This window comes from Triticum dicoccoides, chromosome 3B, assembly GCF_002162155.2.
Source record: "Triticum dicoccoides isolate Atlit2015 ecotype Zavitan chromosome 3B, WEW_v2.0, whole genome shotgun sequence".
Taxonomy (NCBI): Eukaryota; Viridiplantae; Streptophyta; class Magnoliopsida; order Poales; family Poaceae; genus Triticum; species Triticum dicoccoides.
This window is the reverse complement of record NC_041385.1, coordinates 290,556,902-290,566,630: the sequence shown is the minus strand read 5'-3', so window position 1 is coordinate 290,566,630 and position 9,729 is coordinate 290,556,902.

Here is a 9,729-nt window from a genome sequence, read left to right as displayed (position 1 = left end):
GTGGGCTGCAGGTAATGTTTCTCTCCTCTCTTTTATTTCTATTCTGTTTTATATTTTTCTATTTCTGCAATTTGTTTTAGGATTTGTTTTAAAATATCAAATCATTTTATAAAATCCTGGAAATAATTATGGGTACTTTCTGAATTATTTCAGTGACCCTTATCAATTTCCAACATTTATTTGAGCATTTAAATTATTTATAGTATTTAAATGCCCAAAGTCAAATACAATATGATTTAATTCAAAAATCCAAAAATGACCTAGGAATATAATCATCATTTTTGGCAGAGGTTTCCACCTTAACCAGAAATCATGAACTTTTCTTAGGAACCTTTTGGGTTTATTGAAAAGATTTTAATTCACCCTAGTTGAGTTGATTTAATGCTAGGGTTTGAACATCCCCATTTCAATTTTAGGAAAAATTTAAACATGATGCAAACATGAAGCTAGCCTAGAGCACTACCAGCAGCTAGGGATGTGACAGCCACAATGCCTGGTCCCATAGTGCACAATGAGACCACAGCAACCAATCTTGGAGGTTTCGTGACCATTCCCGCAAACCTCACTCGTCGTGCCTATGCGTTAGAAGAGCCCCCAGAATATGTTTTGTACCAAGGATCCATGAGCGGTGAGGACCGCCAATTTTGGGCCACTGTGCACATCTACGGCAGGGGTCCGTCACCAGAACGCCCCTACAGGTTCACTGGAAGAACAACTTCCTTCGAGCCACAAGCCATCCAGCTAGCTGCTCGAGAGGTTATAGTTCAACTCTGGCAGTTGTCGCCCAGAGTTAACTGTCGCTCATTCTACTACTACCCCAGGCGTGAAGGGTATGGTAGACCACCCCAAGTTGCCAACGGAGATCACGAGACGGATCCCGCATTGTTGCACCTAGTGCGCTATGTAAGTGCACTAGAGGCATTGTTCGACCAGATCACGATTGATCTGATCGCAGCTCGAGGAGAGCTTAGGAAGTGCAGAGATGACCGACAAATTCATCATCAACAAGATCCTAAGAGCCTTAGATGGAAAATATGATACCGTGTGCACTTTGATCCAAATGATGCCAAATTACAAAGATCTCAAGCCAACCGAAGTCATTGGAAGAATTGTTGCTCATGAGATGTCACTCAAGGATAAATAAGAGCTTCACAATAAGTCTAGTGGTGCTTAAAAAGCCTCATGTGATGCTCCTACATCATCAAGTGAGAAACAATCCTTTAATGAAGAATTGAGCTTAATGATGAAGAACTTCAACAAATTCTACAAGAGTAGAAGCAAGGAAAGAAGTTCCAAGTCAAGGTCCTACAATGACAAAAGATTTTCTAGTCATTAGAAAAATTGCTACAATTGTGGAAGACCCGGACACTACTACAATGAGTGTACGGCTCCATGCAAAAGAAGAGAAGACTCACCTAAAAGGAGAAGAAAATGGGAAGAATCACCTCCAAGAGAGAGAAAGAGTAGAGATGATCTCTATGAATGAAGAATCTCTCGAAGAAACAAGGATTCAAAAAAGAAGGACAAGTCATCAAGGAGCTACACAAAACAAAGACATCAAGCTCATGTTGGTGAATGGGTATCCGACTCTGACTCCGACCACCACTCCAAGAGAAGTTATCACTCCAACTCCGAATATACTCAAGATGAAGGTGTTGTCCATCTAGCACTTGTGTCAACCAACTCCTATGACATATTTGAGTCACCAAATGAAGGAATTGGAAAATGCTTCATGGCTAAAGGACCCAAGGTATCACACAAGTATGTTGATTTTAATAGTGATGAAGATGATTTTCTAGGTGATGATGATTTACTTGTTGACAACTCTAGTGATGAATACTAGGATAAAAATGCTATTAATCATTCTAATCAAGATGAAACAAATGACAATGATAAGAAGGAGATTGAGCGTCTAACTAAAAAACTAAACACTCCTAAGTTAGCTCATGAAACTACTTTAGAAGATCATCGAGAACTTTTGAAAACTCATGAGAAGCTACGCTTCGAGAAGCTCAATCTAGAGCAAGAACATGAGTTCTTAAAAGCCATCAATGATGATCTTCACAAGAAAAGTTCTTCTTACATTGCCAAACATTTACTCTTGTCTACTTACATGCCACAAGTTAAATCTAGCACAAGAGTAAGAAAGATTCTTCTTCTAGTAGTAAGAATTATCGTGTTAAATCCAATGTTGTTGCTTCTAGTAGTTCTCTTGATTCCAGTAATGATTCTCTTAGCCAAGTTACACTTGAGCTAGAAAATAGCTTATTGAAGGTGTCAGTGTACAAAAGTAGGGGCTCTCCTTTTGACCCCTTTACTTGTGCACGGGCAGTCAGAGCCACACCCTATGGCCACACATAAGAGGGCAAAGGAGGGAAGCCGGAGAGAAGCCGAAGGCTTGAGACAAACAAGGCAACATCAAGGACCAAGGCCACAAAGTGCAGATGGACGAAGTAGGTTTCCTCGGCAAGACCCTTGCCGGGGGCAACCTCAGCCTTGCCGGGGCAGCTCGCCCACACCGGCAAAGTGAGCCACCCTTGAACCCATGGCCTCCAATGTCAACAACCACGTTGGACCAGGGGTCGGGAGGCACCTCCGTGGTGGCATGCAGATCTTTGTGAAGACATAGAATGCTCAAGATCAGATGGTGGTTGAGAGGCAACAATCCACACCGAAGACCCTTACCGAATAAATCCACAAGACCCCCAGCAAGATCCTTGCCGGCGATGCCAGCATGACACGGCAAGACCCTTGCCAGGCCACCTGGCAAGACCCTTGCCGAACCACCCGACAAGATCCTTGTAAGAGGCGATAGCAGGGCCACTGCGAGGCCCGCACCAACCAACACCCCGCCGCCGTTCGCATGCAGCTACCAGCCCAACCAGCTGGGCAGGCACCTGCGTGGCAACATGTAGCTTCCAAGCCAACTCAGCACGCACCTGGGTGGCGGCATGCAGATCTTCGAGGGGGCTCCACCACCGGGCCACCTTAGGTGCTTGCTAGGCACTGCATGCATCGCTGGCCAGGGCGCATGTCGAAGCAACGAGGAGCGGCGACAGACGGGACGAGCCTCCCTCCCGTCCCCGATAAAGTTAGGGACACCTAAGCCATGCATTAAATGCATCTTGTCCTGTAATAAGGGCGATAAGCTTGCAACACTATAGGCTCTTTTCCACCTCCTGTGTGTCACCTCCCATGGCATACAGAAGAGTGATTCGGCTCTTTCAAACCACGCAGCACCCGTAGCTAGTTCGTGAGCTCAAGAACACTCAATACATCCACCAAGCAGGACTAGGGTTTTATGCATCCTCGCGGCCCGAACCTGGGTAAACGATCCTCGTGTAAACTACCAATCCTGCTCTTCTCACAACCCCACCCCCACAACCATAGTAGGGATTCTTGTGATCCAATAGGTGTCGTTTCCCACAGACATCTTTGGCGCGCAAGGTAGGGGGCGCGCAATTGTGAGAATCTGGTCTAGCAGTTGACCTAGCTATTCTTCATCGCCATGGCTCCTAAGAAGAAGACGACCACGGTGATCGGTTCATCCGGGACTGGATTGCCAGTACCGATGCGGACCAGTAGCGGGCCAGTCGCGGAGAGAACCCGTGGCGCGGCCCGCGAACATCCACATCACCGCGGTGGTCCAGACCTGGCGAGCGGCGTCTTCATGCACCAGGCGACGAGCCATCACTCACGGGCTCCAGAGACGGAGTCGGGCCCCCCGTAGACGGCGCGTGGCCCTCCAGGGGCACCGTGATCCCGCCAGACGGCGGCGCGGAGGTCTCCAAGTCACCAACACTGGCGCCCACGACACACTCTTCTCAGGTTGTGCATGACGAGCAGCGCCGCCCCTGCTGGTGACCCTGGGCGCCGTCCTGGGAAGAGTCCCATGCGCCCTTCACATGATGAGGAAGGCCAGCATGCGCGCCGAGGTGCTGACGGGGATGGCGAACGACTGCAGGGCCGTGACGCGGCTCCTTCTAAAGCGGTTAGAAATTGAGGTGCATCGCGGTCCACACAACTTTCGCCACCACCCACGCCAGCAGAAGCCCTAGCACGCGCGCAGGTGCTCCTCGATTTTCCTCTTGCCGTGGAGAAGCTCGACAAATGGAGGGCCACCGTCCGGAGCCTCGCCGGCATCGCCAACAACGATGAGTTGCGGCCGGCGGGTCCTGTAGGCCGTCGCCCCGTCGGGCCACCGTATGCCAGCGGAGGCCGGGCCGGAGGCGATGCGGCCACGATGCACTCCCCTCCTCCATCCCGACCACCGCAGGTGTCAGTCCGTCGCGATGACGCTCGTGATGATATCTCCATAGCATCGTCCCACCCGCAAACCCACCGCGACCAACGCCAAGTTCTTCGGGAGCGAGTTCATTAAGACGCTCGAACCACCATCGAGCGCCGGTGTGACACGCGCCACCAGTCGGACAAGCGGGCAGGGCCCACTACGGACCACCCAGCACCGGGAGGCTACGGTGGCCTACCTTACGGGCTAGGTTGTCCGGCCTTCACCCATGATCTGCGGCAGTTCTAGTGGCCCTCCCACCGCACGTTCAAGCCCGACGTTGGCGAAAAGTACAACAGCAAGACTCATCCGTCGGAGTTCCTAAGCATCTACACCATCGTGATGCAAGCTGCTGGGGCCCGCGACGACAAGGTGCTTGCTAATTACTTTCCGTTGGCACTCAAGCCCAATGTTATGTCATGGTTGATGCACTTCCCGGTAGACTCCATTTCTTCTTGGGCGGATCTATATCATGAGTTTGTTGGCGCCTTTACCGGAGGCCACGAAGCTCATGGCCAGGCGAGTGATCTGCATATCATCCCCTAGAAGGAAGTACATCCAGAGGTTCAACCGACTGTAGTAACATCCCTGACGTTCATCCTGCCTCCGTGATCAGTGCATTCCATCAGAATGTGCGCAATCATAAGATACGTGAAGAGCTGGAGATGAACAAGGTCAGAGATGTGGCCAAACTTTATGTTCTGGCCGATCAGTGCGCTCGCGCTGAAGAGGGAAGGAAGTACCCCGGCGAAGACGCCGGCGCAGAAACCGACTCCACGGATGATACTGTCACCCCGGTGAAGACGCCTGTGCGGAAGCCGACTCCACGGATGATACCGCCACCCCAGTGAAGAAGGGCCGGCGCCGTAACAGGAAGCGCAGGAGAAAGATCGTGCTTGCCGTCGAGGGATCCGAGGATATCGGCGCCACCAAAAAACACAAGGCGAGTGACCCCGGCAAGGAGGTTGCTGGGTGTACCGGTTACCGGGCCTTGGTGGCTGCCGAAAAGCCAGGAGGCTCTGACAAGCAGTATTGCAAGATCCATCGCACCAAAGGCCACGATCTCCAGAACAGCCGGCAAGTAGAGCTGCTCGCTGAGAAGCAGAAAGCCAAACGGCTGGACAAGGAGAAAGGCAAAGAAGGTGCCGAAGGATCCGGCAAGAAACATGGTAGCCAAGGGGGCCGCCGCGGCAAGGACAATCAGCAGGAGAGGCCCGCCCAGGGCCGCAACAAGAAGCAGGAAGACGATGATCACGGCGAGGACGATGAGTCCGGCGACCACGAGGTTCAGAAAGCCACAGAAGCCATGTGTGTCGATGGTGGGGCCTAGCTGCATACCTCCCACCGCCAGCTCAAGCAGTAGGCGCATGAGATCACAGCGGTAGAGCCGTCGGTTGACGCACAGAAGCCGCCGAGGTGGTCCAGCACGCCTATCATCTTCGATACCGAGGACCACCCTGACCACACTACTGCGGTCGGGTGCTTGCCGTTGTTGGTCTCACCAACAATCCGCAACCTCAAGGTAACGAAGATGTTGGTTGATGGCGGGGCCGGTCTAAACTTGATCTCGTTCGTTGTGATCAAGAGGCTGCAAACCCCTGATGAAGACTGAGGGAGTCCTGGATTAGGGGGTATCCGGACAGCCGGACTATATACTTTGGCCGGACTGTTGGACCGTGAAGATACAAGACTCAAGACATCGTCCTGTGTCCGGATGGGACTCTCCTTTGCGTGGAAGACAAGCTTGGTGATCCAGATATTAGATCTCCTTCTTTGTAACCGACTCTGTGTAAACCCTAGCCCCCTCCGGTGTCTATATAAACTGGAGGGTTTGATCCGTATAGGGACAATCATAATCATCATAGGCTAGCTTCTAGGGTTTAGCCTCTATGATCTCATGGTAGATCAACTCTTGTAATACTCATATAATCAAGATCAATCAAGCAGGAAGTAGGGTTTTGCCTCCATCGAGAGGGCCCAAACCTGGGTAAAACATTGTGTCCCTTGCCTCCTGTTACCATTAGCCTTAGACGCACAGATTGGGACCCCCTACCCGAGATCCGCCGGTTTTGACACCGACATTGGTGCTTTCATTGAGAGTTCCTCTGTGTCGTCCCTGCAAGGCTCGATGGCCCGTCTCGTTGTCAAGGACAACATCACCTCTGGGGGAGCACTGGCGGTAGGCCAAACTCTCCGGCTAGGCGGCTTCATCATGACCGCTCGGTCGGCTTCGCGCCGACGATGACCTCTTGGGTCATCAAAAACAGCCTTCACGTCAACTCAGAATTCGCTGCACACATGGATCCAATGGAGCTCTCCTCCCTTAATGAGCTCTTGGATCGCATCGCTGCTTTGGGAGTCGCTATAGACTATGATCGGGTTGGGCTTATACCCGACCAAAGGGATATTAAATCCCAACCGGTCACCCACGAGATAGCGGTAATGGAAGAGCCGCACGTGGATTATCCCTCTTTTTTGAGGACGAACTATGTCTGGATTACCGGGCTCTCCAAGCCGGATACCCGCTCGCGAGAGGACATGACCCAGACCCCGAACTTAGAATTGGGCAACGGGCCGGAAAAATCGGGCAGCACCGCGGAGCCCAAGCTGCCAAGCCCGGAAGCTCCTCTGCCCCTGGGCATTAGATCGGATCAGAATCCAGATTTAACTATACCCGCCCACCATATCAGACAAGAGCCCCAAGAGACAGTACATCGCTACTAGGCCAGATTCCTCCTTGTGATAAACAAGGTCAAGGACTGTCGCGAGGAGGACGCAATCTCACTTTTTTGCAAAAATTGCACGAGTAAAGGGATCCTTAATGCTATAAGTTGTCGTGACATAGTACACTTTGCCGACTTAGCAGCCATAGTACAGAAGTATTGTGCGATGGAAAGTGCTTGGAAAACCCAAACAGACTTTTGGGATAATCCGGCTCTCATTAAACCCTTCCTCCGAGCTAAAAGGGCAAACTCTCGTAAGTTAGACGATCCAATTCCCAAAAAAGGAAAGCCCACCCCAGGGCGTGGAGACGTATTGGAAGAATGGCTCAATAGGCCATGCAAAATTCACAGCACGCCGGACACTACGCCAACTCATAGCCTTAGAGCATGTTGGATACTCCGGCAGGTAGCAAAAAGCGGAGAGGATCTTCTTGTAGACCATAAAGTAGAGCAAAATCCCGCCGAAGACAACAATGCGGTACTGACAGTCTTCGAGACTTCCGCCTCAAATAATAGGCACAAGCGAGCTCATCGAAACTTCGCTGAAATCTGCCACGTGGCAAAAAGAAATCCGTGGAATGAAACTGCTATAACTTTTAGTGCCAGTGACGAACCTCAATTCCATATAGTCTGGGCACCCGCCGCTTTGGTCCTTAGCCCAATCATGGACAGCTTTGGTCTCACTAAAGTACTCATGGACAGCGGAAGCGGATTAAACTTGATCTATGAAGAAACACTCAACAAGGTGCAAATTGATAAAAGCCACATTGAGCAAAGCGGCACGACCTTCAGGGGAATCATCCCTAGTCGGGAGGCACGGTGTGCGGGAAAAATCACATTTGATGTGGTATTCGGCACCCCGGAGAATTACAGGTCCGAAGAAATCACATTCCAAGTGGCTCCTTTCAGCAGTGGATACCACGCCCTTTTAGGGTGGGACGCATTCACGAGCTTTCAAGCTATACCCCATTATGGGTACATGAAGCTTAAAATGCCCAAACCCAATGGAATCATCACTCTAGCTAGTGAACCGGACGTCGCACTCCGCGCCGAAAATAAAACTGCAGCACTCGCCCTGGAAGCATTATCCAAAGCCCTAGCGGCCGAAGAACTAACAACGCTGCGTGCCACTGTGGACAGGGACGACGTGATACTCGACAAACGACCCAAGTCCACCTCATTTAAACCCGCAGACGAGATAGTCAAATTCCAGGTCCATCCAATGGACCCCACAAAGACAGCTTCAATCGGGACACAGTTGAGCCCCACAATGGACGCCGCACTCCGAGACTTCCTACGTGAGAATTGGAACATTTTCACCTGGCATCCTTCAGACATGCCGGGCATCCCACACAGGCTGGCCGAACACAGCCTCAATATTCTAAAAGGATACAAGCCCGTCAAACAGACTCTTAGGCGCTTCTCAGAGCCTAAACGACAAGCCATGGGAGAAGAGCTAGCCAAGCTACTTGAGGCAGGATTCATCAAAGATATCAAGCATCCGTATTGGCTGGAAAATCTGGTAATTGTACCAAAGAAGGACAAATCCTGGCGCCTATGCGTCGATTTCAAAGACATCATCAAGTCTTGCCCCAAGGATCCCTTCCCCCTCCCTCGCATCGACCAAATCATCGACGCCGCCGCAGGACACGACTCACTATGTTTCCTCGACGCATACTCCGGATACCATCAAATAAAGATGGCAGAGTCTGACCAAGCCGCAACGGCCTTCATAACGCCATATGGTCCCTTCTGCTTCAACACTATGCCTTTCGGGCTTAAAAATGCCGGCGCAACCTATCAACGCATGATTCAAACATGCCTGGAGAAGCAAATGGGCAAAATAGTGGAGGCATATGTGGATGACGTGGTCATAGAAACAAGACACGTTGAAACCTTAATAGATGACTTGAGGCTTACGTTCGGCAACCTCCGAACATATGACATCAAGCTAAACCCAGAAAAGTGTGTTTTTGGCATACCCTCTGGGAAGTTCCTCGGCTTCATCATTCCAATAGAGGAATCAAAGAAAATCCGGGAAAAATCCGAGCTCTATCACAGTTGGCTATCCCAAAAGACCTCAAGCATATCCAGAAACTAGCTGGATGTGTGACTGCCTTAAGCCGCTTTATCTCCCGATTAGGAGAAAAGGCACTACCTCTCTACCGCCGTCTTCGACGCACCGAATACTTCATGTGGGCGGATGCAGCCGCGGACGGACTGGATGAAATGAAGACCCTATTGGCCAGTAGTCCAATCCTAACACTGCCAAATATTGGCGAACCTATGTTGTTGTACATAGATGCAACACATCAAGTTGTAAGCGCAGTGCTCGTCATCGAGCGAGAAGCAGACAGATACAAATTCCCGCTCCAAAAGCCGGTATATTACGTGTCCACTGTCCTCACCCCATGCAAATCCCGATACCCACACTATCAAAAGATAGCATACCGGTCTTCATGGCATCCCGGAAGCTATGACACTACTTCCAGGAGTGTTCGATTACGGTGGCCTATGAAGTACCACTCAACGACATAATAAACAACCGTGATGCCACGAGACGGATTCCTAAATGGGCCATTGATCTCCTCCCGTTCAACATAACATACAAACCATGGCGGGCCATTAAGTCGCAAGTATTGGCTGACTTTGTCGCCGAATGGACAGAAGTCGAACTCCCTAAAGACTACGGCGCGTACTCTAATTGGATCATGCACT